This window comes from Tursiops truncatus, chromosome 6 (assembly GCF_011762595.2).
Source record: "Tursiops truncatus isolate mTurTru1 chromosome 6, mTurTru1.mat.Y, whole genome shotgun sequence".
In the NCBI taxonomy this organism is placed as follows: Eukaryota; Metazoa; Chordata; class Mammalia; order Artiodactyla; family Delphinidae; genus Tursiops; species Tursiops truncatus.
The window spans coordinates 37,643,528-37,657,666 of record NC_047039.1 but is presented as its reverse complement, the minus strand read 5'-3'; the positions used below and the strand labels follow the sequence as shown (position 1 = coordinate 37,657,666).

General features: G+C 32.6%; 1 long non-coding RNA gene across 1 annotated transcript in view; it reads right to left on the bottom strand.

The window, feature by feature from the left end:
* Window positions 1-1,774: 1,774 nt before the first annotated feature.
* The window catches only part of LOC141278871 (uncharacterized), a 146,445-nt gene continuing 134,080 nt past the window's right edge, over window positions 1,775-14,139 (bottom strand). The window contains exon 3 of the long non-coding RNA XR_012332266.1: window positions 1,775-1,836. This is a non-coding gene — a long non-coding RNA (uncharacterized lncRNA). The remainder of the gene's footprint in view (window positions 1,837-14,139) is intronic.

Sequence of the window (14,139 nt, the reverse complement as noted above, 5' to 3'; positions counted from 1 at the left end):
ACCAACAGGACAAGAAGCCATGATCTTTGGAGGTTATCTGTCCCTTTGGATAGAAATACTTTTCTTCTATTCCAGACAAAAATCTTCATCTTTTTTACTGCTACTACACATACAAATGCCCCTCAATAGTAAGACAAGCCCAGCATGCACTGAAAAAAAATCCTAGTAACATCTCTTGCCTATATTTATACGTGTTTTTTAGTTTATAAATTATATATTTTGTTGTATCTTATATATGTTTTCACTTACGTATAGCAAAATGTATGTTAAATGTATTTCTTGAGGACATTTTATAGCTTTATTTATGTATAATTAACATATACCACTAACACTGCACGTATGTGAAGTGTACAAGATGAAAATTGCAATATGTATAAACTCATTAAATAGTCATTCGAACAAGATAATGAACACATCCATCACTTCAAAAGCTTCCTAGTTCCCCTTTGTAATCCTCTCTCATTCATCTGCATATGTATATCTAGTTGTTTCAGCATCATTTGTTCAAAATATTATCCTTATGCCATGGATTGCCTTTGAATCTTTGTTGAAAATCAGTGTCTGTGTATATATTTCTGATCTATTCTGCTCCTTCAGTCTGTTTTCTATCTTTACACTGTACTACACTATGATTGCTACAACTTTATAGAAAGTCTTAAAACCAGGTGGTGTGAGTTCACTAAATTTGATCTCTTTGAAAGTGATTTGGCATTCTAGATTCTAGGTCCTTTGCATTTCTATGTGAATTTTAGGATCAGCTTGTTAATATCTTTTAAAAAACAATTAGGATTTTGATTGATATCGCTATAGATTGATTTTGGAATATTAGGTATCTTGAGTCTCATGACCTGTGAACTCCATATATTTAAGTCATTTTAGTTTCTCTCAGCAATATTTTGTAGTTTTTAATGTACAGATATTTCCCATCTTTTTCAGATTTATCCCTTATACCACACATTTTGATACAATTGTAAATGTTATTTATTGTTGTTTTAATTATTTATCTTATTGTTCATTGCCAAGTAGTTTTAAATGACAATTTAATTGGATGATATAACTGAGCCGCAAAAATAACTATTTTTTTCTTCTAAGTTTAGTAGGCTGACTCTGCTATTATATGCTGTTATAATTGCCCTCAATAACAGTTTGCTCTCAAGGGTAATATATCTAAGTAAAAGTCATGTTTCAGTTTATTTGACAACATTATAAAATTTTCAAATTGCATATACTTTTAGAAAACTAGAATAATAAAGGAATAGAAATATCAGCTCACAGACAGATATACAACTACATATGAAAATTATCTATATACTGCTTTAAACACTTTTTAATTCTATGTTGCTATTCTTTCTGTCCTCCTCTTGAAATTCTCTTACAGTGATTATTGACTTTTGTTTCAATTCCTCTTTTTTTTTTTCTATAACCTACTTTCTAATATTTTACTAATGTGTTCTTTTTATTTTAATACACTCTTAAAATGTTGTGTAATTCACCTTGTATTAAAACTATAAACATATCAAAAAGAAATTAAAGTTGAGACTTGTACAGATGTTTGTGCACTCATGTTCACAGTCAAAGGGTTGAAGCAACTCAAGTGTCTATTGACAGATAAATAAAGAAAATGTGCCATGTGTTATAAGCATACAATGGAATATTATGCTCCCTTAAAAAGAAAAAATTTTGACATATGCTACAATGTGGGTGGAATTTGATGACATTATGCTAAGTGAAATAAACCAGTCACAAAAGGACAAATATTGTATCATTTCACTTACCTGAGTCACTTAGTGTAATCAAATTCAAAGAGAACGAAAGTAGAATGGTGGTTACCAGGAGCTGGGGGAAAGGGAAAATTAGGAGTTAGTGTTTAACGGAGACAGAGTTTTAGTTGGAGAATAAAAAAGTTTTGGAGCTGGATGGTGGTGATGGTTGCACAACAATGTGAATATACTTAATGCTACAGAACTGTACACTTAAAAATGGTTAAAGAAGTGCATTTTATATTATGTATATTTAACCAGATTAAAAATGCAAAGTCAGCATAGAAATAGAATGTATTTTATAGAGTTTAGTGATGCTATTTTACATCCTTGCATATACTTACAATTTCAAGAGCCCTAATTTCAGATAAGGTCATCCAAGACTTCCCAATGTAGAGTAAAAGAAAGCTAAAAACAATCCCCATCGTCAATCAGATTTGTTAGGAAAAAACTATAAAATTAGCTAATTTTGTTTATCATTATTACTGTATTCTTATTTCTACTAATAAAAGTACGCAAAAGCACCACTTAGTAAATCAACATTGCATTGTTATATAGCCCATATATGTAAAACGTTAAAGAAAATAAAACAAAAAAGAATAGGATTTAATTCAAATAATGCTGCCTAGACTTCCTTATCTTATAGCAGTTGTTTCTTCTAATAGTAATTCAGTACTTCGAATAAATCATCTAACCTCTGTTTATATTTGTATTTAATGAGATACTATAGAAACTTGATTTAATGACAGACTATCACGAGATCAAGAAGCTTCTTCTGGGGGCTATTTCTTTTTAAGTTTTTTCTAAACTACCCTAGAGGCAAATGGTACTCCATACATCATATAATTTACTTTTAGAAGATTAAAAAACATATGTTGGGCATGAAATGTTAGCTACAGTATTAGCTAAATAAATTAAACATGGAATAAAGGTTTGCTCTTAAAAAAATATTTACAAGAAAATCTTGATATTTGTTTTCCTCACGCGAAACATTCTAATAAAGAATTCCCTTTTGAGGGAAAATAGAGAAACGCTGAAGGGCCTTAAGCATCTTCTGCAAAGCTATAACCTTCACAGCTTCTCTTCAAATGGATCTGTGTGTGGTCAGGCTCCCAGGGTTCCCATGGATATAGGTGGCTGAGATTCCTGACTGCATATCAGAGGTTCTCAGTGGAACCCTTCCCCGTTCTAGTGCCTGTATACAAGCATACGCTGCAGTTAGCTATCTTAACCCCAAATTGGAATAACAAAAGATGTCATCCTAAGTGATGCAGTTCCTCTGGGTATCTGGTTTAATTAATTCTCAGATTGATGCATTTGCTGAGCTCTAAAAATATTCCATACTTATAGAATTCTAAAGAACCTAGAAATATAAAAAAGAAAGAGAGGCCAAGAGAGGAAAAGTGAGAGAGAGAGGAGAAAATGCATGGCACTTTTGTTATTGTAGCTAAGCATCAGAATTATTTTTTGTTAATCTAATTAAAATTAGAGATATTATTTAACATTAGTATATTCAACACAAATTTAGAATCATGAAAAAGAAATTTAATTTGATGAAATGTTTGAGTTGACGTGAATTCCCAATATTTCATTTTAAATAAAGCATTAGAAGGTGAAGCATATGATATAGAAAATTTTATCCCACGTTGAGCACAATTTCAGAGTTGTATTAAGTTAAGCTCAGCATCTGAGAGGCCTTCTAACACTTATGATGGCTTGTTAAGTACATTTGGCAAGAATCGATTTTCCTAGCATCATATGTCCAGCATGGTGAGAATTTCAGAATTCCAACATTTCCTGTACGATTTGGGCAAATAATTTATATCTCTAAGACTCGATATTCTTATCTGTAAAATAGGAATAATAATAGTACCTAGTTTTTCACTTCCTACAGTGTGATGTATATCACACCAATTACAGCGTTTGGCATATAGTAATTTCTCAATGAATATTTACCATTGTTTTTAGCACAAGCAGGAGAATTGGGTTATAATGATGATGATGCTGTTACTCTCCTCATGCTAGATTGTGGGTGAAAACAAGTTATGTAAAACATTTAAGTTCCTCTAGAAGAAGGTGTTTCTAAGTTAGGGTACTATTTTCAGATTAAAATATTTTATACTCAGGTCAAAAAATATTGTGCATGAGTATTCTAATATCAGAATTCATAAATGAGCTTGAGCAAAAAGGATGGGGAAATGATATAAGGCCTTGCTGCTACATAAGAGAGATTTGTTGGAAGTCTTACAGCTTTACTGGTATTTGCAAGGGTTAGAAATTCTAAGAAAGAACCTAAAGGCAGGATTGACCCTGATGAGTATGTGAGGAAAATGGAGTCCACCATTGTTCAAAACAGACCAATCAGTCAAAGTAATATTTAAGGAAATGTTTTTAAGAAAGAGAACATGAAATTAGGAAGATGGAGGATGTAATTATTATAATAATCTAGGCACAAGATGATAAGCCTTAAGAATGGTGTTTTGTTGAATGGGGACAATAGTTTGAAGAGCCATTTCTTATTAAGTCTAGACAGGATTTTACATTTTGAATCAGTGGCATATGGTGGTAAGAAGGTTAATATTCTAAATACACTGGCACTTTTATTCTCAATCAAAACACTTTATTCACATAACTCATAACTATCTGCACTTGATTTTGTGCTGACATGCCAAACTGGAACTTAAGAAAAATAACTTAATGTCAGAATTGCAAGAGGCTTAAATTGAAAACAATGATCCAATTCAACTCATCATTACTGAAATAAGAAAAATCAAGACACAAAATATACAATTACATGAACATTTGCTTCTCTCCTAGGAACTGAAAATTGTTAAGTTGCTGGGCGAGGGACAGAAAAGTATCTGGTACCATGAACCCAGGCAAAAGCCCACTGTTCAGAGGAACAGGTAGGAGCAGACACATCAGCCTTCAGAGAAACTCAAGAAAACATGTCACTCTCTCTTCCTCTGGCCTTGGTCCAGGCAAAGGAATGCTGCTTCTGGGAGGTGTGGAAGCAAAATACTTCTGTACCATCAGAGGGCTGGAATATTTGGGGGCCAAGGATCCTGAGCTAATGAATGCAGAGATGACTACTTCTGTGGAAGGTGGATAAACCTTAGCCAGTGGTCTCAGGCAAAGATACAGGACTCCTAATGAAAGAAAAGTAAAATCTTTTGCCCCTATGTGTGGGGTAGGGCACTTGCAATGCTACAAAGCAGAGGCTTGTTACCACTGAGGATAGAGGAGGGGCAAGAAATTATTTCTTACAAAGTCCTAATATAGATTAAAGGCATAGGTTAGCTCCCACAGGCATGAGAGTTAGGAAGTGCTGGGAATGCACTCCCGTCTGAATTTGACACTGAGTGCCACGAGTTATCCTTCTGCCTCCAATATGAATTTCGTGCCTGGTTATAAGCCATGGTGTTCTATGGCTAGAAGAGTAGCAAGAACGTGAAGAGATCCTCTCTGTGACACAGGTGTACAGAGATTGCTAAAAGCTAAGGGTGCAACAAGAGTAATGACATATACCCTCCAGAGCTTCAGGCCCCACAATGGGTACAAGACAACAGCAGCCTACTGCTGGGTGAATTTTAATGACAGCTCACTGAATACTACAATGACCACAGCAAAGACAAACCCAAGTCAAGGATTAAATACAGTAACTCAACCCTTGCCCTCACCCACACTGGCAGCATGACAACAATAACAACAACAATGAAACAAAAATAATAATGATGAAAATGAAGACTCTGGGCATAAATGATAATCTGTGACTTACTATTTTTTATACCTGATGCTTTGCATTCCTTTAGAAATTAGAAGACTCATTTAAAAGCAAGTCAAAACAAATACTGTCAACAGATAAATCAACAGAATTGGAGATAACCTAGCTGTTGGAACTCACATGCCAATACTTTAAAATAATAATTATTAAAATGTCACATGAGCTAATGAAAATAACAGACAATATGCATGGGAAAACAGGGAATTGCCGACAGAATTTGAAAAAAAAAAATAGGTCCAAAGGAAATGCTAGAAATCGATGAAAATATGATGGCAGAGATGAAGAATTACATCTGCAAATTCATTAAAAAACTAGTCAGAACAGAAGAAAAAAATCAGTAAATTTTATAATAAGCCAATCCAGTTTATTGAAGCTGAAACTTAAAGGAAAAAAGCAAGACAAAACAAAACAAACAAACAAAAAACCCCAGAAAAAGAAGTGAGTGCTAAAATAGACTAAAATACATTTTGTTGAAATCCCGAAGGAGAAAACACAGAATGGGGCAGAAAAAAATTTGAAGAGATGACTGAGAATTTTCAACATTATTGAAAGTAAACAAATTATATATACAATAAATTCAGAGAGGCCCCATGAAGGATTAATATGGAAATTAAACACACCAAGAATAATGATAGTTAAACTGCTAAAAACCAAAGATTAAAAAATATCTTGAATTTAGCCACAGCCAAAAGGGGATGTCATCTAGAAGTAAACAAAATCAAAATAACCTGTTTATCAGCAAATACACAAGTCAGAGCCAATGATGTAAAATCTTAAAAGAAGTGAAAGAAAAAAGTCAACCCAGAATTCTCTACCCATTGAGTATGTAGCTCAAAAATAACAATGAAATGAAGACATTTCAGACTTTAAATGCTGCAAGAGTTCATTGCCAACAGGTTTGCACTAAAATAAATATTAAAGGAATTCTTAAGGCAAATGGAATATGGAAACAAATGGAAATTGAATCTGAATAAAGAAATCAAGAGCACAAGAAAGGATAAAAAGCCCAATTCCTTTTCATTATTCTAAAGATAATTTATTGCCTAAGTAAAAATAGTAACTCTATATTGTAGAGTTTGAGAGAATATGCATGATAAAAATAGTAGAGCATATGAAAGAGAAGAAATAGAAATTATACTTGAAAGGCTTTTATAGTATATAGGAGTTGGAATAATATGAATTTTAGGTCACTGCAATAAGTTAAAATATATACTGAAATATCTAGAGAAACAACAAAAATTTTTTTAAAGTGGTATACATAGTATTATTTCTAGAGAATTTCTAGTTTTTATCTTTTAAAGTAGTTGTTTGCTTTTATATATGCAGTAAGATGATTTCTTAAATATCAATATTTTGAGAATTCATGATGATGACAAATTAATCTCTTTTCATCTAAATAATGTTTTAATAATAAATATAAAAATAATTATTTAAAAACCCTATCCCATCAGCAGGGACAATATGTTAGAAGTAATCATTTTAGTATGGATTGTATTAAAGTTTTCTGCTATTTCCTTAGGTCATTTCAGTTAACTTCAGTCTTGCACATAATGTAGATCTGGGGCCACATAACAATCATATAAAGGAGTGGCCAATATGGGCACTCTGAGGAGAGCTCTCAAACTAAAGAGTTCCTGAGAATGTGTGCCTTTAGTTAAATCCTGCTACAGTCTTCAAAAAGTGACACATTATTTTTTTCTCTGAAGATGAATTCCATAGGATTTGTAAAAAGACCTTGTATTTTGATCTCTTTTTCCTTTGTAACATTCATGAATGTTTGAAACAAAGGCAGATGATTCAGTAGGTTCAAAATCTAAAATATTTTTCTGAGTGTCTGCATGTGTGTTGTCCTGCTCAATTTTTTTGCCAGTATATTTTATTTTTAGTTCACATCACACCAAATTTCTTTACTTTTTAGCTTCCTGGTCAAAAACTTCCCTAGAATTTTTATCACACTGAATCTCTCAGCATCATGATCAGTTACTTCAACCCTTAAGGATTTTTCCTGAATTATTCATCCTTCAAAAGCACAGCATGATCTAGATGTTGTATTAGTCTAGGTTCTCCAGGGTAACAGAACCTATATATATATATAGTGTATATATATGTGTACATATATATGCACATATACACACATATATATATAGTGTATATATATGTGTATATATATACATATATACCTATATATATACACTATATATATAGTGTATATATGTGTATATACATATATACACATATACACACTATATGTGTATATATGTATATACACATATACACACTATATATATAGTGTGTATATATGTATATATATATACACATATACACACATATATATATAGTGTATATATGTGTATATATATACACATATACATATATATACCTATATATATACCTATATTTATAGTGTATATATATGTGTACATATATATACACATATACACACACATATATATATAGTGTATATATATGTGTATATATATATACACACACACATATATATACATACACATATATATATATATAAATTAATTATAGAAATGGCTCACATAATTATGGAGGCCAGGAAGTTCCATGATCTCCTGTCTGTAAGCTAGAAGAAGTTCCATGATCTCCTGTCTGTAAGCTAGAAGTTATACCACCAGGTAAGCTGGTGGTATAACTCAGTCTGAGTTGAAGGCTTGAGAATCTGGGGAGCTGATGGTGAAAGTCCCAATTTGAGTCCAGAAGACTTAAGAATGAGGAGTGCAGATGTCCGAGGGCAAGAGAAAAACTCAAGTAGAGAACAGCTTCTCATTTCTTCTGCCTTTTTGTTCTATTCAGACCCTCAAGGGATTTGATAATGCCCACCTTCATTAATGTGGTTAATTTGACCAGTAGACTCAGTCTACTGGTCAAATGCTCAACTCTTCCAGAAAAACCTGCACAGACATACCCAGAAAGAATGTTTACCAATTACTTGAGCATTTCTTAGCCCAGTCAAGTTGACATATAAAACTGATCATCATAGATGTGTATGTGAATGTAAAATTAAGTAAAGTTCTGGCTAGAATATTAGTTCACTCTGTAAATTACTTTTCTATTATAGGGGTCACTTTTAAAGATTATTGGAATTAATTGATTGTTTTAAAAGTGGGAAATTATTAGCCCTAAAAAAGGCATTACTTTGTTCACACCTAACAAATTTTAAAAACAAGACTTGAAAAGATCAAACTTTTTCTAAGTAACTTAAGTGCCTTATAGAACAGAGCTCAAGAATATTTATGGGTAAAAAAATATCTAACACTCAACAAGGTGAAATTCACCATGTCAGAAATCCAGTAAGACATTTACCAGATTTATAATGAACAAGAAGAATATGGCCCATAATGAGAAAAAATCTATCCATCAAAACCAACTCTGTAGTAGCACAGGTTTTAGAAATATCAAACTAGGTCTGTTATGTCATTAGAACAGATATTACAACTGTATTCCAGTTTTCAAACTGCTAGAATGAAGAAAGACAAAACGTATTAAGTAGAGAATATATATTATTAAATATATTAATTATTATTATATAAATATAGTAAATTATATATTTAAAAAGACAATCAAACTTCTACAGATGAAAAACACAATGTTTGGGATGACAAATAAAATGATGGGAAACAGCAGATTAGACATTGAAGAAGAAAATATTTGGGATCTTTAGTACCTAGCAAGAAAAACAATCAGAAATGAAACAATGACAGAAGAAAGACCCTCCCCTCAGGGAAATAGAAAAAAGAAAAATCCAATTAACTGTAGTAAAACTTTAAGTTGCAAAATATACAAGTAACTGAATTCTTTGAGAAAATATAGATGAGAGAGAGAAGAAAAACTCTAACCATAAGACATATGAATAATGCTACACGAAAAGACATCAAAATCAAATTGCTCAAAACCAGTAACAGAGAGACAATCTTAAAGGCAGCCAGAGAAAAATGGCACAGAATGTACAGAAGAACAAAGATAAAGATGAGAGTAGGTTTCCTGCTAGAAACAATAGAAATGTAAAGAAAATGCAGCAACATCTATAAAATAAAGAAAAATATACATGTCAATTTAGTATTCTATACACAATAAAAATTTAGTTTTTGAATGAAGGCAAAATGAAGACTATTTCAGGTATAAAAAAATCATTACCATTAAAAGAAATATTGAAAAAGTTCTCATGTAGTTGAAAATGACACCAGATGATTGTATGGATATGAGCAAGAAAACAAATAGCACAAGACATGGTAAATATATAATTGTTTTTATTATAATTTAAATGTCTTTAAAATATAATTATTTCAAAAAAATAAAAACTATATATGTAGAAATAAAGTGTATGGCCACAACAACACAAAGGTTATGAGGAGAGAAAGGGAAATATACTGTTATAATGTTTTTATATGTGGAATGGTTTACTATCACTTAAGGTTAAACTGAGGTAAGTTGTATTCTGTAAACCCTAAAGCAACAACAAATTTTTTTTTAAGTTATTAGCTAATAAGCCAACAAAGGTGGTAAAATTGAATCATAAGAGTACTCAACAAAAAAGAAATCAGAAGTAAAGTAAAATGGGAACAGAGAACTTACAGGACAGATAGAAAGCAAATAGTAAACTGGTAGAATTAATCCTAATCGTATCAAACACCACGTTAAAGGTAAATGATCTAAGTGTCCCAATTAAAAGGCAGAGATTGTCAGATTGGATAAAAAAGCAAGAACTGACTATATACTGCCTACAAGAAAGCCACATCAAGTCGAAAAACTAAATTAGGTCACATGTAAAAATATGGAAAATATGCCATGTTAACTGTAGTCACAAGAGAACTGAGTAGCTATATTAATATCAAGGTAAATTTCAGATCAAAGAACACTGCCAGGGATAAAAGTTATCTCATAATATTTAAGGGGTTAATTCAGCAAATAGACAAAGTGATCCTAAGCATTTATGCATTCAATAAAAATCTTCAAAATGTATGTAGAAAAATGAATAGTCCTTTCACAAATGCTGCTGGAACAACAGAATATTGCAAAACAAATAAATTTCAATCCAGACATCACATTATATACACAAAAAGACTCAAAGTGGGCAATACACCTCAATATAAAATTTTAAAGTTTAAAATGCCTGTGAGAAAACATAGGATACAATTTTGTGACCTTGGAGTTAGGCAAATATTTCTTAGATTTGATATCAAAAGCACAATCCATAAAACACAACTGATAAATTGAAGTTCATCAAAGTTAGTAGCTTCTGCTCTTTGAAAGAAAATGTAAGAAAATAAAAAGTCAAGCCACAGACTGGAGAAATATTTGCAAATCATATATATGATAAAGTACTTATGTATCAAGGATGTATAAAGAACTCTCAAAATATAGTAAGAAAATGAACAATCTAATAAAATAGGTAAAGATATATGGATGGCAAGTACATACAGGGCAAGATGCTTAATATCATTAGTCATTTAGAGAAATGCAAATTAAAACCACAATGAAGGGCTTCCCTGGTGGCGCAGTGGTTGACAGCCCGCCTGCTGATGCAGGGGACACGGGTTCGTGCCCCGGTCTGGGAGGATCCGACGTGCCGCAGAGCGGCTGGGCCCGTGGGCCATGGCCGCTGGGCCTGCGCGTCCGGAGCCTGTGCTCCACAGCGGGAGAGGCCGCAGCGGTGAGAGGCCGGCGAACACCAAAAAAAAAAAAAAAAAAAAAAAAAAAAGCCCACAATGAAATATCAGTATACCCACTCCAAAATCCAAATATATATATATATAAATATAAATATATATATATATATATATATATATATATATATATATATATGGACCAGATCAAATGTCAGTGAAGATGCAGAAGGATAGGGACTCTTATACACTGCTGGTGTGAATGTAAAATCTGCAAACACTTCAGAAAATGGTTTGTTAGTTTATTTTTTAATTAAACACATCCCTACCATTTATTAATCCACTCCATTAGTGGAATGGAGGCATGTAATCATATGTCCGTCCATTCAAAGGCTTATACATAAATGTGCACAGCAGTTTTATTTATAATAAGCAAGAACTGGAAACAATCTGTATGTCCACTGACAGATAAATATGCTCTTGATAGGCACACTGTGGTATATGTATATAATGGAATAGTACTCAGCATTAAGAATAGAAATAATGATACATGTACAGACATAGCTTAATCTCAAAATAATTATGCTGGATGATCAAAACCAGTAAAAAAAAATATATATATATATATATATTTTATGATTCTGTTTATATGGAAATGTAAACTCATATACGGTGACTAAATGTGGATCAGTAGTTGCCTGAGGATGGGGTGGGGATGGGCAGAAGAAAGGGAACAGAAAGGGAATGAGAAAACTAATAATATGTCAAAGACTTGTTCATGAATTTTTTATATCTGCTTTATGAATCAAATAATAATACATGGTACTGATAGTAATTATATAGAATATTGCCATATTTGCATGTAACTATAACTAACCCTGATTTTACACTAACTGGACATCTTAAGTCAACTATGACTTTGTGAATGAGGGCGGCATTGTGAAATTAAAAAATTGGACTAATAAGAAATAATGTAGAGGGCTTTTGATAAAAGAAATAATGGCACTTATTTTTTCCTTATTACCTGAACTATTGTAAAATCTCTTCTATTCTTTACAATTACCTCTGTTTGGAAATCAAATTTTAAAGATGCTGTTTAAAACGATATAAATGCACTAACAGAAACTGTTTTGCAAAAGAAATAATGGGCATTGTTGCTATTTCCTCTAACTATTGAGATATCATTTCTATACATTTAAAATGAGCTGTGATAGAGAATTGAACTGTTTTCAACTACATTTTTTTAAAATAAAATATATTATTTCTTAAGTAGGTCTTAAAATATGATGTACCTATTTTAAAGTCTATATGCCAAATTGAAATAAACTATTCTTTAAAAGCAGTTAATCATATGGTTCCTAATTTCCTCTTAAAGAATTTAATATTATCAAGTTGTAGTTAGTACAGTTAACTGCTGAGAAACATTATCAATCCTTTAGTGCATATATGTGGAATTTAGAAAAATGGTACAGGTGAACCTATTTGCAAAGCAGATATAGAGACACAGATGTAGACAACAAATGTATGGACACCAAGGTGGGAGGCGGGGTGGGATGGATTGGAGATTCGGACTGACGCATGTACACTACTATGTACGAAGTAGATGGCTGATGAGTGCCTGTTGTATAGCACAGGAAAAAAAAAAACAGAAGGTACAGTCTGCTTTCAGGACATATATTGTTAACCTTAAATATGCATTCCAATATACATTAGGTGCAGACAAATACTGTTTGATTCCATTTATACGAGTACCTAGAATAGTCAAATTCATAGAGTTTAAAAGTACATTGGTAGATGCCAGGGGCCGGGGGTGGGGGTGGGGAAGGGTAATGGGGATTTAGTGTTTAAAGGGGACAGCGTTTCAGTTTAGGAAGGTGAAAAATTTGGGAGATGGATGATGTCACCAGCTCACCATGAGTTGCACAACAATGTGAATGTACTTAGTGCCACTGAAGTGTACAGTTAAATATGGTTAAAACAGTATATTTTACATTATGTGACTTTTACCACAGAACAAAACATTAAAAAAAAAAACGACGACTTTACAAACCATATATACTGCAGTCCAATTTGTATCACTGGCTTTAAACCTCAGATAATTGATATTCCATGTTGTCAGCAAGCCTATTTCACAAAATTATATTGTTATGCTTTGGATCTAGTCTCAGTTTTCCAAAAACCTGCATAGTTCAGAAAATACCTCATATTCTCTTCCCGGGTCATCTCTTTCATGTCCCTCTCCACCCTTGTCACTATCTGCACTGAGCAAACTGCCTAGGAACTCCCATTACCTTTATTTTTTTTTAATTTTTATTTTGCGGTACGTGGGCCTCTCACTATTGTGGCCTCTCCCGTTGCGGAGCACAGGCTCCGGACACGCAGGCTCAGTGGCCATGGCTCACGAGCCCAGCAGCTCCGCGGCATGTGGGATCTTCCCGGACCGGGGCACAAACCCGTGTCCCCTGCATCGGCAGGTGGACTCTCAACCACTGCGCCACCAGGGAAGCCCTCCCATTACCTTTAAAATGTGAAAACAAAATTGACTGAGGGAGGCAAGCCAGGGAAAGTCTGCTTTGATTGACCTATGATTGTGGTCAACAGCAGTCACCATGGAGCATAGCTTTCTGTATTCTGATAAAATTCTGAAAAAAAAATTGCAAGAACTCCTTCTTCCTGGAAATAAAAAAACTTCCTAATAACTTAAGAAATTAGTTCATTTTAAAAAATTGCTATTAAATATGTTAAAATAATATGGATGTAAGTGAAAAATGTTATCAGATAATCAGAAAACAGAGCCGATATATATATATTCACAATTCTCTCTCAATTTAGGAGATTGGAATTGACATATATACACTAATATGTAGAAAATAGATAACTAATAAGAACCTGCTATATAAAAAATAACTAAATTAAATTTAAAAAATAAAAGTAATATTTAATATAAAATCTGTAAGTGAACTGC